This window comes from Tachyglossus aculeatus, chromosome X4, assembly GCF_015852505.1.
Source record: "Tachyglossus aculeatus isolate mTacAcu1 chromosome X4, mTacAcu1.pri, whole genome shotgun sequence".
Taxonomy (NCBI): Eukaryota; Metazoa; Chordata; class Mammalia; order Monotremata; family Tachyglossidae; genus Tachyglossus; species Tachyglossus aculeatus.
This window is the reverse complement of record NC_052098.1, coordinates 30,053,382-30,060,638: the sequence shown is the minus strand read 5'-3', so window position 1 is coordinate 30,060,638 and position 7,257 is coordinate 30,053,382. Positions and strand designations below refer to the sequence as shown.

Genomic DNA, 7,257 nt, shown 5'->3' with positions numbered 1-7,257 from the left:
GCTGTTGGGGGGGAGAGTTTTGATAAGGTGTGAAGGAATGAGGTCAGATGCACAAGTGGAGGGAGTGGCTTTTGAGAGGAGGCAGGAGATCTCCTGATATACTGCAAGAAAGGATGGGACAGTTGGGGAGGGACTGGGGCGGGGCAGGGACGATTTTAGGGAAATACGATTGAATGAATGAATATTGGCACTTTTCTAAATTAAGTAGGTGGCCAGGTCACTGGGGGCAAGAGAAGGGGAACAGGGGGACAGGGGGCCTGAGGAGGGAGGCAGATGTCCGCAAGGGTGACGGGCATGAGTGTCAGTGAGGGTGGAAAAATAGTTTTAAAAATGTACTCTCCCAGAACCCTCCGAGGATCACACCTGGGAAGTTTCTAGTACTCTACCAGTCTCGGCTAAGGGAGGGAGAGTCAAGCACAGGCATATCCATTCCATTCCTAGCTTGGGTAGTGGCTAGCAAGTGGAAGGCAATCTGCTACAAGTCAAAACTCTCCTTTGCTGGGCAGCAGCAGCATGGAAGAGAGTCAAGGGCAGGGACTCAAGTTTACTGCATGGAAGAAGGCAATGTTAAACAACTTCTGTATATTTACCCAGAAAACCCTGTGGATATACTACCAGAACAATTGCAGATGGAGTGGGGGCATTCTGGGAGAGATGTATCCATGGAGTTGCTATGGGTCAGAGATGCTCAAAAGCATGACAAACTCTCCCAGGGGCTTAGTACAGTGCTCTACACACAGTAAGTGCCCAATAAATATGATTAACTGGGGCTGTGTCTGACTAAACATGGGACCTTGCTTCATGTGGTGATCATGATAATTTCCCTGATTGCTTCCCCCACAGTTACGGGGTGACTGTACTCAGGTATGCTGGCCTAAACCTGCTGGCTGGCTTGAAGTTCACACAGTGAGCACTGTGTGTTGTAAGGATGCTGTAACTCAGTGATGCTTTGTGGGCCTGTGAGCTTGATACTCATGCCTGGGGTTTGTATGATTTTAGCATTGCCTGATGCAGTAGGTAGGCAATCAAGGCCATACCATAGTCCATACTATCCAGCAAAGTATGAACACACACTGTTTGGGCTCTCTTGTGTTGATGCAAACAGGTCCAGTGGCCCCTCACTCAGTGTACCTGCCCTCTGCCACTAGTGTTTATTTTTCACATCACTACTCAGCTGGGCATCCATGCCATTATATGCCACACTCTTACCCCTCTGAAGCCACCCTTGTCATTCCATCACTGCAGTTTTGAATACCAGCAGGAAAGAGGATTTCCCCTTCAAGACAGTCAACCAGCAGCGTTATGAGAAGCAGTGACAAAGACAGAACCGGGAGGCAAGAGGCCTGGGTTCTAATCTCAGCTCCACTATTTGCCTGTTGTGTGGCAAGTCGCAACCTTCGTGTGTCTGTTTCCTCATCTATAAAAAAGGAGTAATAATACCTGTTCACCCTCCCTTCTTAGACTGTGAGTCCCATGTGAGACAGGGTCTGTGTTCTATCTAATCGTGAAGCAGCATGGCATAGTGGATAGAGCACGAGCCTGGGAGTCAGTAGGTCATGGGTTCTAATCCCAGCTCCACCATTGCTGTGTGACCTTGGGTGAGTCACTTCACTTTTCTGTGCCTCAGTTACCTCACCTGTAAAATGGAGATTGAAACTGTGAGTCCTACCTGGGAAAGGGACTGTGTCCAACCCAATTTGTTTGTATCCACCCCAGTGCTTAGTATATAGTAAGCGTTTAACAAATACCATTATTATTATTATTGTTATAATATCTCCCCCAGCACTTAGCACAAAGTAGACACTTAATAAATACTTCATTTAGCATTATTATAGGGTCCTGGCAGGGTGAAGTTAGGATTCTATTTCAGGGCCCTACAGCAAGGCAGTTAATCATTAGGATGGGCCCTGATGCAGGTCTTCCCCCCCACCCCAAAAAAAGAATGTAAAGAAGTTCTCAAATGAAAGATAATGCCCATTAACTAAAATTTTAAAGTTTTTAACAATAATAATGTGAATGTTTAAATAGAAGAGAATGATTATGTTTAAATAAAAGAGAATGATTACACATCCAAGAAACAAATGGGATTCCTATCACATGCTGGGTATAAGGGCACAGGAGAGATGGCAAAAAACGGGAAGTAAGAACCTGTACAGAATCAAATGAAGCAGCATAGCGTATTGGATAGAGCATGGGCATGGGAGTCCAGAGGTCATGGGTTCTAATCCCTGCTCTGCCACTTATCTGCTGTGTGAGCTTGGGCAAGTCACTTAACTTCTCTGGGCCTCAGTTACCTCATCTGTAAAAATGAGTGAGACCGTGAGCCCCTCTTGGGACAGGGGCTGTGTTCAACCCTATTTGGTTGTATTCACCCCAGTGCCTGGCAAATAGTAGGCACTTAAATACCACAATTATAATTCATTATTATTAAATATATTCCAGTCAGGGGGACCACTCTTTCAGGGGTAAAGAGCAGGGGATGAGAACTGAATTTCAATTTGGGAAAAGGGAAATTCCCTCAGGGCAGAGTTATTCTTCAGTGGGAAAAGCAAGCCAAAATGAAAATTCTATTAAAAGCAGGGCAATAATGAGGAGGGAGTATCCCACGAGGAATGACGGATGAGTCCCAGTCCAGGGATTTCAGGACTGAGAACTTGAGCAGAGGAACTGATTAGATAGGGAATGATTTAGGGAGTGCCACTCACTTTCTCTCTTTCATCCCTACTGGTCATGTTCACCCCTGGGACATTGAGTGCAACGAGCGAGTAGGCAGGTTGGAGTGTAGCATCATCAATCATCATCAATCATATTTATTGAGCGCTTACTGTGTGCAGAGCACTGTACTAAGCGCTTGGGAAGTACAAGTTGGCAAGTACAGTAGCACACTGTAGAGGGTCCTGTTCTCACTTATGTTAGCCAGCTGCAGGCAGAACTGGCATTGGAACCCCAGGAATCCTGGTTCCTAGAGCAATGTTTTTTTCCACTGGACCAGTGGCAGGGCTTGGAGCAGTGCAGTAATGCCAAATGAGAAACAGCATGGCTTAGCAGATAGAGCATGGTCCTGGAAGTTAGAAGGACTTGGGTTCTAATCCCAGCTCTGCCACTTTTCTGCTGTGTGACCTTGGGCAAGTCACTTCACTTCTCTGTGCCTCAGTTACCTCATCTGTAAAATGGGGATAAGAGTATGAGCCCCATGTGGGACAGAGACTGTATCTTACCTGATTTGCTTGTTTCTACCCCAGCATTTAGAACAGTGCTTGGCACTTAGTAAGCACTTAAGTGCCATAATTAGAGAAGCAGCGTGGCTCAGTGGACAGAGCCCGGGCTTTGGAGTCAGAGGTCATGGGTTCAAATCCCGGCTCCTCCACATGTCTGCTGTGTGACCTTGGGCAAGTCACTTAACTTCTCGGAGCCTCAGTTACCTCATCTGTAAAATGGGGATGATGACTGTGAGCCCCACGCCAGACCTGATCACCTTGTATCCCCCCAGTGCTTAGAACAGTCCTTTGCACATAGTAAGTGCTTAACAAAAGCCATTATTATTATTATTATTATTATTATTTAAAATGGGGATTAATATCGTGATGTACATGTGGGGCATGGATTGTGTCTAGCCTGTTTAGCTTGTATCTACCCCAGAACTTAGTACAGTGGCTGGCACATAGTAAACACTTGAGTCTGTTGTTTGGTAGGAGCCGTCTCTATATGTTGCCAACTTCTACTTCCCAAGCTGTTAGTACAGTGCTCTGCACACAGTAAATGCTCAATAAATACGATTGAATGAATGAATTCATAAAAAAATAGCCTCTAGACTGTAAGCTTGATGTGGGCAAGGAATCGGTCTACCAACTGTACCATTATTCTATCCCAAGTGCTTAGTACAGTATTCCACACACAGTAAGCACTCAATAAATACCACTGATCATGATTGATTGGGTGTCAGAGGTTGGTATAAGGCCAGTCAAACTTCCAGTGAACTTAGTGGGATAATACTTGCCCCTTATCGGCTGGCCTATTTTTAAGGAACATGTCTGTTATGGCTGTTTTCCTTGCTATGGATTCATCTTGATACAAATTCTCTGTATAATTACTGTATGCCTTCGTTTAGAGACAGTCTTTAATTAGGTGCAACCTCATTTTCTAGCCACTGCTTTTGCCAAAGCCACAGGAGAAAACCGTGCCATTTATTAGAAGTTCCTTATGTTCTAAAATTTTCTTTTGCAGGTGTCATGTTACAACAAATAAAGTAATTAAGGAATTAATGACTAGATGGAGACATAGGTCAGGGCCCAAATACATGGAGATACACAACGTCTGAAGCCTGAAATTCTAGGAATCACTCAGTAATAATAATAATAATAATAATAATAATAATAATAATAATAATGGTATTTCTTAAGCATTTACTATATGCCAAGCACTGTATTAAATGCTGGGGTAGATACAAGATAATCAGGTTCCACATGGGATTAATAGTCTAAGTAGGAGAACAGGTTTTGAATCCCCATTTTGCAGGTGAGGGAACTGAGGCATAGAGAAGTGAACTGACTTGCCCAGGGTCACACGGCGGGTAAGTGTTGGAGCTGGGATTTTAGCTTAGGTCCTCTGACTTCCGGACCTTGGCTGTTTTCACTATGTTACACAGCTTCTCTGCTAATTCAGAGCAGTTAATAATCACATGAACGTCGTGTCTGTTTTTCTAGAACACACCTATCAGTCTACAGAAGTTCCTGTTTGAGTGATTCGAGGAGCTTTGATGATGTTATCAGTATTTGGAGTTAAGTTTTCCAGAGGATCAAAATAGTATTTTGACATGAACTTCCAGATTCCTCGTTGTGTTCTTTAGTAAGAATGCATAGAATAGGTTGAACAGGACTTGACCTAGATTACTCCATTGGTGATGGGAAAAGAATCTGACAAGGCCCTTCATCTTCTGATGTAGCTACCCGTATCATTGTGGAGAAATCTTAAGATCTTGATAAATTTCTTAGGGCAGTCCATAAGGTGCTATTGCTTAGACCTTGGGTGGCCAGTGAAAAATTGTGATGGTGTTTATGGGTTGCTGGTTGGCACATTACCTGAGCAGTCACATCCCATTGCTCTTTAATTTACCAATTCTATGATTGACCAATCCTATGATTTTACTCCATGTTTCAGCATCACTGTTCCCAAGGCAGAGAGCAAGACATAGTAACAGAGAGACCTTCACTGATCTGAGCCTGCCTTTCATTCAGTGCTAACTATGGTTCATACATGATACTCATTATGAGAAGCAGCATGGCTCAGTGGAAAGAGCATGGGCTTTGGAGTCAGAGGTCATGGATTCAAATCCTGGCTCTGCCATTTGTCAGCTGTGTGACTTTGGGCAAGTCACTTCACTTCTCTGTGCCTCAGTTACATCATCTGTAAAATGGGGATTAAGACTGTGAGCCCCCCATGGGACAACCTAATCACCTTGTAACCTCCCCAGTGCTTAGAACAGTGCTTTGCACATAGTAAGTGCTTAATAAATGCCATCACCATCATACTGACTATATGTGCATTTCTTGTTTCTAGGGCATTCAATACATATCACAGACACTATTTACTCTTTGAAACAGTGATTTGTATTTTAAGAGGGAAGAAGGGTGGTCTACTGGATAAGGCATGGGCCTGGGAGCCAGAGGACCTGGGTTCTAATCCCCACTCTGCCACTTGCCTGCCGGATGAGCTTGGTCAAGTCACTTCACTTGTCTGTGCCTCAGTTTCCTCACTGTAAAATGAGGATTCAACACCTGTTTTCCCTTCTACTTGACTGTGAGGCCCATGTGGGACAGAGATTGTATCCAGCCTGATTAACTTGTATCTAACCCAGCACATTCAACAGTGCTTGACATATAGTAAGTGCTTAACACATATGGGTTTTTTTACAAAGAAGAAAATGAAGAATTTCACTAGATAGTGGACAAATCACCTAACTTTTCTACGTCTCAATTTCCTCCTCTGTAAAATGTTCTCCCTTCTACTTAGACTGGAAGCTCCATATAGGACAGTAACTGTGTCTGAATTGATTACGTTGTATCTACTCCATGCTTGCTACAGTGCTTGGAACACAGTAAGCAGGTAAATGCCACAATTATCATTATTCAGTCTACTGCCAAATCTTGCCAATTCTTCCAGTAAAATATCACCCAGATCCACCCCTTCCTCTGTACCCCAACTGCTACCACCCTGGTTCAAGCTCTGCCCTTTCTGTGGCAAGGCTATTGTGTCAGCTTTCGGGTTGCCATCCCAACCCCAAGTCTCTTCCTCCAACTAATCTATGTTGCACAGATCATCTCCCTAAAGTATCACTCTGCCCACATCAGCCCCCTCCTCAAAACCCTCACCTGCATTCCTGTGTCTTTCTATGTAAAAAAAAAAAAAAACCAAAAAAACCCCAAAAAACCAAAACACACACAGAGAAAACTTTTCATAACAAGCTTCAAGGCTGTCCACATCTGGCCCCTCTTACCTATCAATCGATCATACTTAACTGCTCTTTTCACCCACTATTCTCCAACTCTCTGTCTTCGTTTCTCCCAAACCAACCTTCAAGCCTTAGCTGTTCCTCTTTCTCAGCTTAACCCTTCCTCCTCTGTCCCATTCCTCATGCTAATTCACCAGCTTGAAACTCCCCTCCTCCCCACATTCAAAGCCCTTCTAAAATCATGGGAACAGTCATGAGGGTTGTGACAGTTATGTTATTATTGTTAATTCTTTCATTCATTCAATTGTATTTATTGAGTGCTTACTGTGTGCAGAGCACTGTACTAAGCACTTGGAAAATACAATTTAGCAACAGAGATAATCCCTACCCAACAATGGGCTAACGTCTAGAAGAGGGAGACAGACAACAAAACAAGTAGACAGGCATCAGTAGCATAAAAATAAATAGATTTATAGCTATATATACATCATTAATAAATAAATAGAATAATATGTACAAATATTCACAAGTGCTGTGGGGCGGGGAAGGGGGTAGAGCAGAGGGAGGGAGTAGGGGTGAAAGGGGGCTCAGTCTGGGAAGGCCCCCTGGAGGAGGTGAGCTCTCAGTAGGGCTTTGAAGGTGGGGGGTGGGGGTGGGGAAGAGAGCTAGTTTGGCGGATCTGAAGAGGGAGGGCATTTCAGTCCAGAGGTAGTATGTGGGCCGGGGGTCGATGGTGGGGCAAGTGAGAATGAGGCACAATGAGGAGGTTAGAAGCAGAGGAGCAGAGGGTGCAGGCTGGGCTGTAGAAG

General features: G+C 44.2%; 1 non-coding gene across 1 annotated transcript; it reads left to right on the top strand.

The window, feature by feature from the left end:
* Positions 1-345: 345 nt before the first annotated feature.
* On the top strand, positions 346-483 carry LOC119948493. Its single transcript, XR_005456885.1, has one exon. It is a non-coding gene; the product is annotated as a small nucleolar RNA SNORA7 (small nucleolar RNA).
* Positions 484-7,257: the final 6,774 nt, after the last annotated feature.